Raw genomic sequence first — 7,409 nt, forward strand, 5'->3', positions numbered from 1 at the left:
TGTCTTTTTTTTTTTTTTTTTTTCTGTTGCTAGACTGGAGTGCAGTGGCACGATCTCATCTCACTGCAACCTCTGCCTCTCGGGTTCAAGTGATTCTCCTGCTTAGCCTCCTGAGTAGCTGAGACTACAGGTTCACACCTCCTAGCCCAGCTGATTTTTGTATTTTCAGTAGAGACAGGGTTTCACCCTCAATCTCCTGATCTTGTGATCCACCCGCCTCAGCCTCCCAAAGTGCTGGGATTACAGGCGTGAGCCGCCATACCCAGCCATGTGTGGAACTGTCTAAGACCCAGAGACAGACAATGTAATCTCAAGTAAAAAGAACAAAACTGGAGACGTTACAGTGCCTAGTCTCAAAATATACTACAAAGGTATGGTAATTAAAATGGCATGAAAAAGGAACAAATAGACCAGTGGAATGGGTTAGAAAGCCTAGAAATAAATTCATGGATTTATGGTCAATCGACCTTCAAAAAAGTTGCCAGTGAGGAAATGACAATGAGGAAAGGACAATCTCTTTAATAGATGGTGTTTAGAAAACTGAATAAGTCACATGTAACACAATTAAGTCGTGTGCTTATCTCACATCATATAGAAAAATCAGCATGGAGAATGAATATATTTTATTACACAATATTAGTTAATTGATATTTTTAGTGACATTATCAATATGAAAAGCTATTTCAGGTTAACAATTTTATTTAAAATCCTGAAGATAATAAAAAATGTTATGTCTGAATAAATAATAAAAAATAATATTTATTAACTTGAGCCAAATTAAGATACTCTTAACTCTTTACATACCCTTAAGGAATACTTTGTTTTGATCAATTTAGTTAATTGTTACCATGAATCATTATTGAGCATAGGGTAAATAATGGTTAATTAAATATGTTACATTTGATTTACATTTGGATATTTCCTTAAGAAAGATTTCTGTATTTCAGTGTTGTTTCTAGCTTGCCAATAGTCCATATATTCAGGGCAAACAACCAATGTAAAGTGGTGATGTTTGACAGCTGTGTAATTAGGCATTTTTGTTGGGATTTTAAAAGAATCTTTATTTTTTTTATATTCTGATCAATGTGTTTCATATTGTGATCATTAACTAGACTCTGTTTCAAAATTCAGAAAGTAAGTTAACTTCATGGCTTTAGTTTCTTCGAAAGTAAAATGGCACAGTTAGATGAATGGGTCTTCAAGTTATCTTCCATATCTGAAACTGCGTAAATTAACAGTAGAATCATGTTATTCCTCTCTTCTTTTTACCCAAAATTAAAGCAAATTCTACACATAATAAAATGTTGAATGTTGAATATTACTAAATAAAGTGAATACATAAATAGGTAGACATATGATGTTAGGACAGCAAAAAATAATTTACATATGAAGTAAACTGGTTCAATGTTTTCTAAGCTGTATTCATTATTGACACACAAAATTTACATTTTGTCGTTATGACCACTTGAGATGATATAAAACTGTCATAGAAGGCCAACATGGTCAAAATGATCAGTGAATCAATTAATATTCCTTTGAAAAAATGTATATGTTTATATTCCTGTTACTTGCCACTAAAAAGAATGTTCAATGAAAATATAATTTATATACTTTGTAATTTTAGTTTCAGTATAGGAAACAAAATTGTCATCGATCTGATCAAATCCTGTCTTTGTGATGACTGTAATAAATAAAATGTATATATTTGCCATCTGTATTCAAATGCTTTGTATGCATTTGCTCATTTAACCATAATAATTTATGATAACAGTGCTAAAATATAAAAATAAAATAAGTAATTTTGCAATGTGTAGAGTGAATGGCAAATTTAAATAGGAATTTTACCTTTGACATTTGGGAATGCATCTTGTTTTTGTTTTTTTTTACCTTTTTTTCTTGACTAACACCATTCCAATTGGCCAGAAAAAAAATGTTTGAACAACAAAAGAATAATCTAGTAATATAATCTAGAACTGGAGTGCTGAGAATTTTTTGTTGTGTTCTACACTGTTCTTTATTTTCTGCTGTCAGTGCCATTCATGCTTTTTAAAAATTCCCCTGGGTTTGCACAGTGTTGATTGGCTCAAGTCATGGGAATGACCCATATATGCATTGAAGGGCCAAATTCAGCCCTGAAATAATAAAATCAGCTTGTGCTAGGCTCATCACAAAGCTAATAAGCGATTCGATGCATTTTGTATTAGTGTTTGTTGAGCAACAAAGTTCAAAAATATCTTTTAGCCTAAGAGTATTTTTCAAAATGGTTGGGCATTTTGACTTATGACCTGATAATGATGCATTTATATTATATACAGTATTTGGAATAGGATTGGTTCACCGGGTCTTCCTATACCAGTTCCCTGGGTCAGTCTGAAAAGATTCTTGGGACAGATCCTGGAAATGCGGCCTGAGGGAGAATGTTAGTTATGCAGGGCATTCACAAATGTATGCAGTGCCACTCACTGACATCTACAAAGGGTCCATTTTATAAATTGTCAAAGAAGCCATTGTGGCGGAATGACACCAGAGAAGAGCTGTCAATTCTATTATTAAATTGACATTCCGCACATGCTGCTTTCAGATGGAGGCCCTTAATGAACTGATTCTCCCTCCTTTTTCCCCTGCACCATTTTGTCTTCTTTCTTGTCTGCTCTTCAAATAGACATCAATTGGCGTTAAAGTGTTGGACAAGTGAGCCCTACAAGAAGCCATCCTTTTGGTTCATTGACAGCTATTTCAAACACCTGGGAGAGAGTCTTCACAACGTGTCTGTGGTTTCAGGATGCTAAAGTGATTCCTACAAAAACTATGACATCTCCTAGGGTATTGTCAATCAAGCATTTGAGGGTGAAAACAAGAACAAAAAAAGTGTGTCTTAAAGCAAGATGATAAATAGTAGTGTAATCCTATTTGTGAAAAGGAAGAAGAGCAGGGCATTTTCTTAATCTACAGAGCACAATACGCAGCTCTTGGATGTTTTTGACAATGAAAAGTGAAGGGCACATGCCTTAGTCAAAACTGAGGGTTTGATACAAGCTGGTTGTTAATTCTCTTGAAAATCTCCATTGTTCTCCTAGTCACTGGAATCGTGTGCTAAACAAGCATTCAATGAAGAAAGCGCCCTATCATCCTTGTTCATTTGTTTAATGTCTTTCTTATTGTTATACATCCCACAAGCGTGTATTTACCAGGTAGCCAGTCTTGTGATCCTGCCCGCTGTGAATCCTCTATGAAGATGACAAGCTCGAAGGGATGGCTAACTTTTGTTCTCAGGGGTGTCTTGTGGTGGATAGCCTGTGACTGGCAGCTGTTGGGAAGAAGGACAAGGAGATTTTTACATTTGTTTACTGCCTTGACGTTTCCCCATTCCTTCTCACATCGACTATTGTCATTTGTGGAAGAGCTGAAATTCCTACCCTTCCAATGCAGATCCCACAGAGCTATGAAGCTATAGAGCTATGAAGCTTAAAGCTATGAAGAAATCATTATGAGAAATAAAAAGTGGCTCAGTCTCCCTGCATAATGAAACATCCTGACAGCCTAGCTACTAGAATATGAAGATTCCTAAGATTCTTAACAAGACATTTCATCTTATGTTACCCTTTGTGTGAAGCAGAAACCTTAAATATTTTGTATTCTCATTATGTTGTCGGTAGAATGAGGTCTCCATTAAACTTTTTTGAATTTCGTCCCACCTGTTTTGCTTTAAACTTTTCGATTTATTTTTACAGTCAGTATTTCTTATAATTTCTTATTACAGCTAGTAAACTGTAGAAATTAAGATTTCTCTGGTGGGAAGATGACATATTCACCGATACTTCTGCACTTTTAAATGGTTGATTTTTTTCTTTTTATCGTCTTTATGTTAGCGTGTTTGCTGCTTAATAATTGCTGTGACTCGCAATTTTATAATTTGTTGTTTGACTATAATCTAGTGGTTTTTTACCACAAATCTGAGAGTGATAAAATCTGAGGCTTAGAAAAACCATATTACAGAACTGTCCTGAATGAATAAGCCAAACTGATGGAATTCTGGTGTCTAATGTTATCTAAAGCTTTCTGAAAAATATTTTACTGTAGCGTATAATTTACTCAACAGAAGTGGTTTCCACAGTGCTATTGAAAAGACTTTCTGTCACTTACTGGCATTAGGATGGTGATATTTTAAGACCCTTGATCCAGAGCCTGTGCTTCACAGTCAAGACTGAAAACTAGGACCATAAAGCACAATTGCACTTCCCTACTTAACAAAAGATTGAATGATTTATAGTCTGAGAAAAAAAAAAAAAAAAACACACACACACACTATGTCTTCAGATGCAGAAATATGTACTAAGTGAGGAACTAACTATATATATGTGTGTGTGTGTATGTATGTATATCTATACATGTGTGTATATATATACACATTTTATTTCATGTTATTTAATAATAAAAGTATCAAACACTTTAGGATAAGAAAAACTTTGCACATTTCTAATATAATAATTTTAAGTATTTTGAATTCTGTATACAACTTTGATGTTTCTCTTCTTTTTCACCTCTTAATTCCATGATGTCTTAAAACAATATATGTGATTGATATAAAGCACTACTGCCAAAAAATCAACAATGTTATTGAATTTTTGCTTTATTATATGATCACAAAATTACTAAAAAATTATTATTAAGAATCTTATAAGATTCTTAGACCTTAGAAGTTCTGCACAGAAGAGAGGCTCTGTAAATATGAACAAGATGTGAAATGTGTCAGTTAGAATTCAAGTCTTCAAACCCATCACAGAGTCCATACTGGGGAGAAAACATACAAATGTAAGCTGTGTGGAAAGGACTTCAGCTGGAGATCAAACCTTCAAGCTCATCATAAAGTCCACATAGGAGAGAAACTGTATAAATATGATACATGTGGGAAGGGTTTCCGTTGGGGCTCAGGGATTCTAATTCATCAGAGTTCATAGTGGTGATAAATTCCATAAAAGTGAAGAGTCTGGTAAGATTATTCTTTACCAAAGAATCTACAGAGAAATGAAGTTTTGTAAAATGATGTTCTGTTTTGTTTCAAAGGCCTCAAATAAAAGCTAAAATTTTCCAGTCACTAGAGTTCTTTCAGAAAAAAACAAAACAAAACAAAACAAAACAAACAGTTTAAAAATGTAATGTTTCTGCCCAACTTCAACATTTATAATGGTAAGGAGACCACTCGGAAGAAACATTTATTGAGAGGGCTCCCATAAGTGAGTTTGCCAGACTTTCACATCAGTCATTGTGCAGGAGCTAGGGCTTATAAAATGTAAAAGTGGTCAGACATTTAACAAAAGTACAATAATGAATATGCCTAAATCTATGTCCACTGGAATGTGAGCTTGATGAGAAAAGGGACTTTGTTCATTGCTAAGCCTGCAAAGTTATGACATTTCATAACTCAGTGTTGGTGCTCAGTACTTTTTGCTAAATGAGTGAAAAGTATGTTTAAAAATGTATTAAGCTCATTTCAAAAAAAAAAAAAATTTGGAAGAAGAATCCTGCCAACAATCTTTTTTTTTTTTTTTTTTTTTTTTTTTTTTTTTTTTTTTTTTTTGAGACGGAGTCTCGCTCTGTCGTCGCCCAGGCTGGAGTCTGGAGTGCAGTGGCCGGATCTCAGCTCACTGCAAGCTCCGCCTCCCGGGTTCCCGCCATTCTCCTGCCTCAGCCTCCGGAGGAGCTGGGACTACAGGCGCCCGCCACCGCGCCCGGCTAGTTTTTTGTATTTTTTTAGTAGAGACGGGGTTTCACCGTATTAGCCAGGATGGTCTCGATCTCCTGACCTCGTGATCCGCCCGTCTCGGCCTCCCAAAGTGCTGGGATTACAGGCTTGAGCCACCGCGCCCGGCCAACAATCTTAATAAAACCATGCCAAGCAAATAAATATTATTAAAATGTAGACTATCAAAGAATATTACAATCTGAAATAACGTAAATTTGATTGTAATCACACTAGAATGGGTTTGTATTCTATTCTTTGCCTCTCTCTTTCTCTGTCTCTCTCTCTTTTTTTTTTTTTTTTTTTTTGAGACGGAGTCTCGTTCTGTCGCCCAGGCTGGAGTGCAGTGGCCGGATCTTGGCTCAGTGCAAGCTCCGTCTCCCGGGTTAACGCCATTCTCCTGCCTCAGCCTCCCCAGTAGCTGGGACTACAGGCGCCCGCCACCTCGCCCGGCTTGCTTTTTTGTATTTTTTAGTAGAGACGGGGTTTCACCAGGTTAGCCAGGATGGTCTCGATCTCCTGACCTCGTGATCCGCCCGTCTCGGCCTCCCAAAGTGCTGGGATTACAGGCGTGAGCCACCGCGCCCGGCCTTGTTTTTTTTTTTTTAGACAACTCTCTTTTTTTTTTTTTAATTGAGACGAGGTCTCACTATGTTGCCCAGGCTAATCTTGAACTCGTGGACTCAAGCAATCCTCTGACCTCAGCCTCCTGAGTAGCTGGGATTACAGACATCACTACGATGCCTTGCTTGTCCTGTCTTAAATAAGGCTATGATGAATTTCTTAATATTTGCTCTCATTCTTTATAGTATAGCATTAGTTTGAGTTTAGCTTTATAGGCATGTGTATGTGCATGTGTGTGTACTTTAAGTGACAGTACAAACTGATAAGCAAATATCTGCTTAACTTTACAAAAAACAGACCACTGCATTTTACATCACTGAACTTATACTACTGGCCAACGTGTTAAGGTACATTTTTACTACAATATTTGGAAAGTGTGAGAAATGGTTACTGATGACAAATACTTTTTAACAAATGTCAGTTTTTTTAAAATCTGATGTTTTCTATCTAAATAAAACAAGCATAACCTCTAACGCTGAACCCAGCTGTAAAATTCTGGAATTCCATCACTGTAAGCACAATAGAATTGTAACTTAAATGAGGAATCTACCATTGTTCATTTTAGAGAAACATTAATACAGGCACAGCATAAGTCAAATGAAATTATAAAGTTATATTTCAGACTATTCACATTATTTTAGCATATGCATATATATTTATTATGATTTATAATATTCCACATGTAAAATTTATAGAAATCTTTAATTATCTATTTATTCAGCAAAAACATGCTAGCATTATATAACGTCATGTTATAGTACTGGAGATATAACAACAAACAAAGAGAAAAACATTGTTGCCTTCATGAAGCTTACATTGAACTACAAAGACAGAGTAATTAACAAATTAGTAAATTGTAGGATTATTAGACAGTAATAAAATAAAGCATAAAAAGAGGAGACAGTGATTTTAAATAGGATGGTTAGGAAAGCTATTTCTCTGAGAAGGTAACCAAACAATACATATATATATATGCACAATTTCAGCAGAGACTTCAGTCCTGTAGGTAAAACACACATCTAGCAGAAGGCAGACCCCTGAGGCA

Source organism: Rhinopithecus roxellana, chromosome 1, assembly GCF_007565055.1.
Source record: "Rhinopithecus roxellana isolate Shanxi Qingling chromosome 1, ASM756505v1, whole genome shotgun sequence".
Taxonomy (NCBI): Eukaryota; Metazoa; Chordata; class Mammalia; order Primates; family Cercopithecidae; genus Rhinopithecus; species Rhinopithecus roxellana.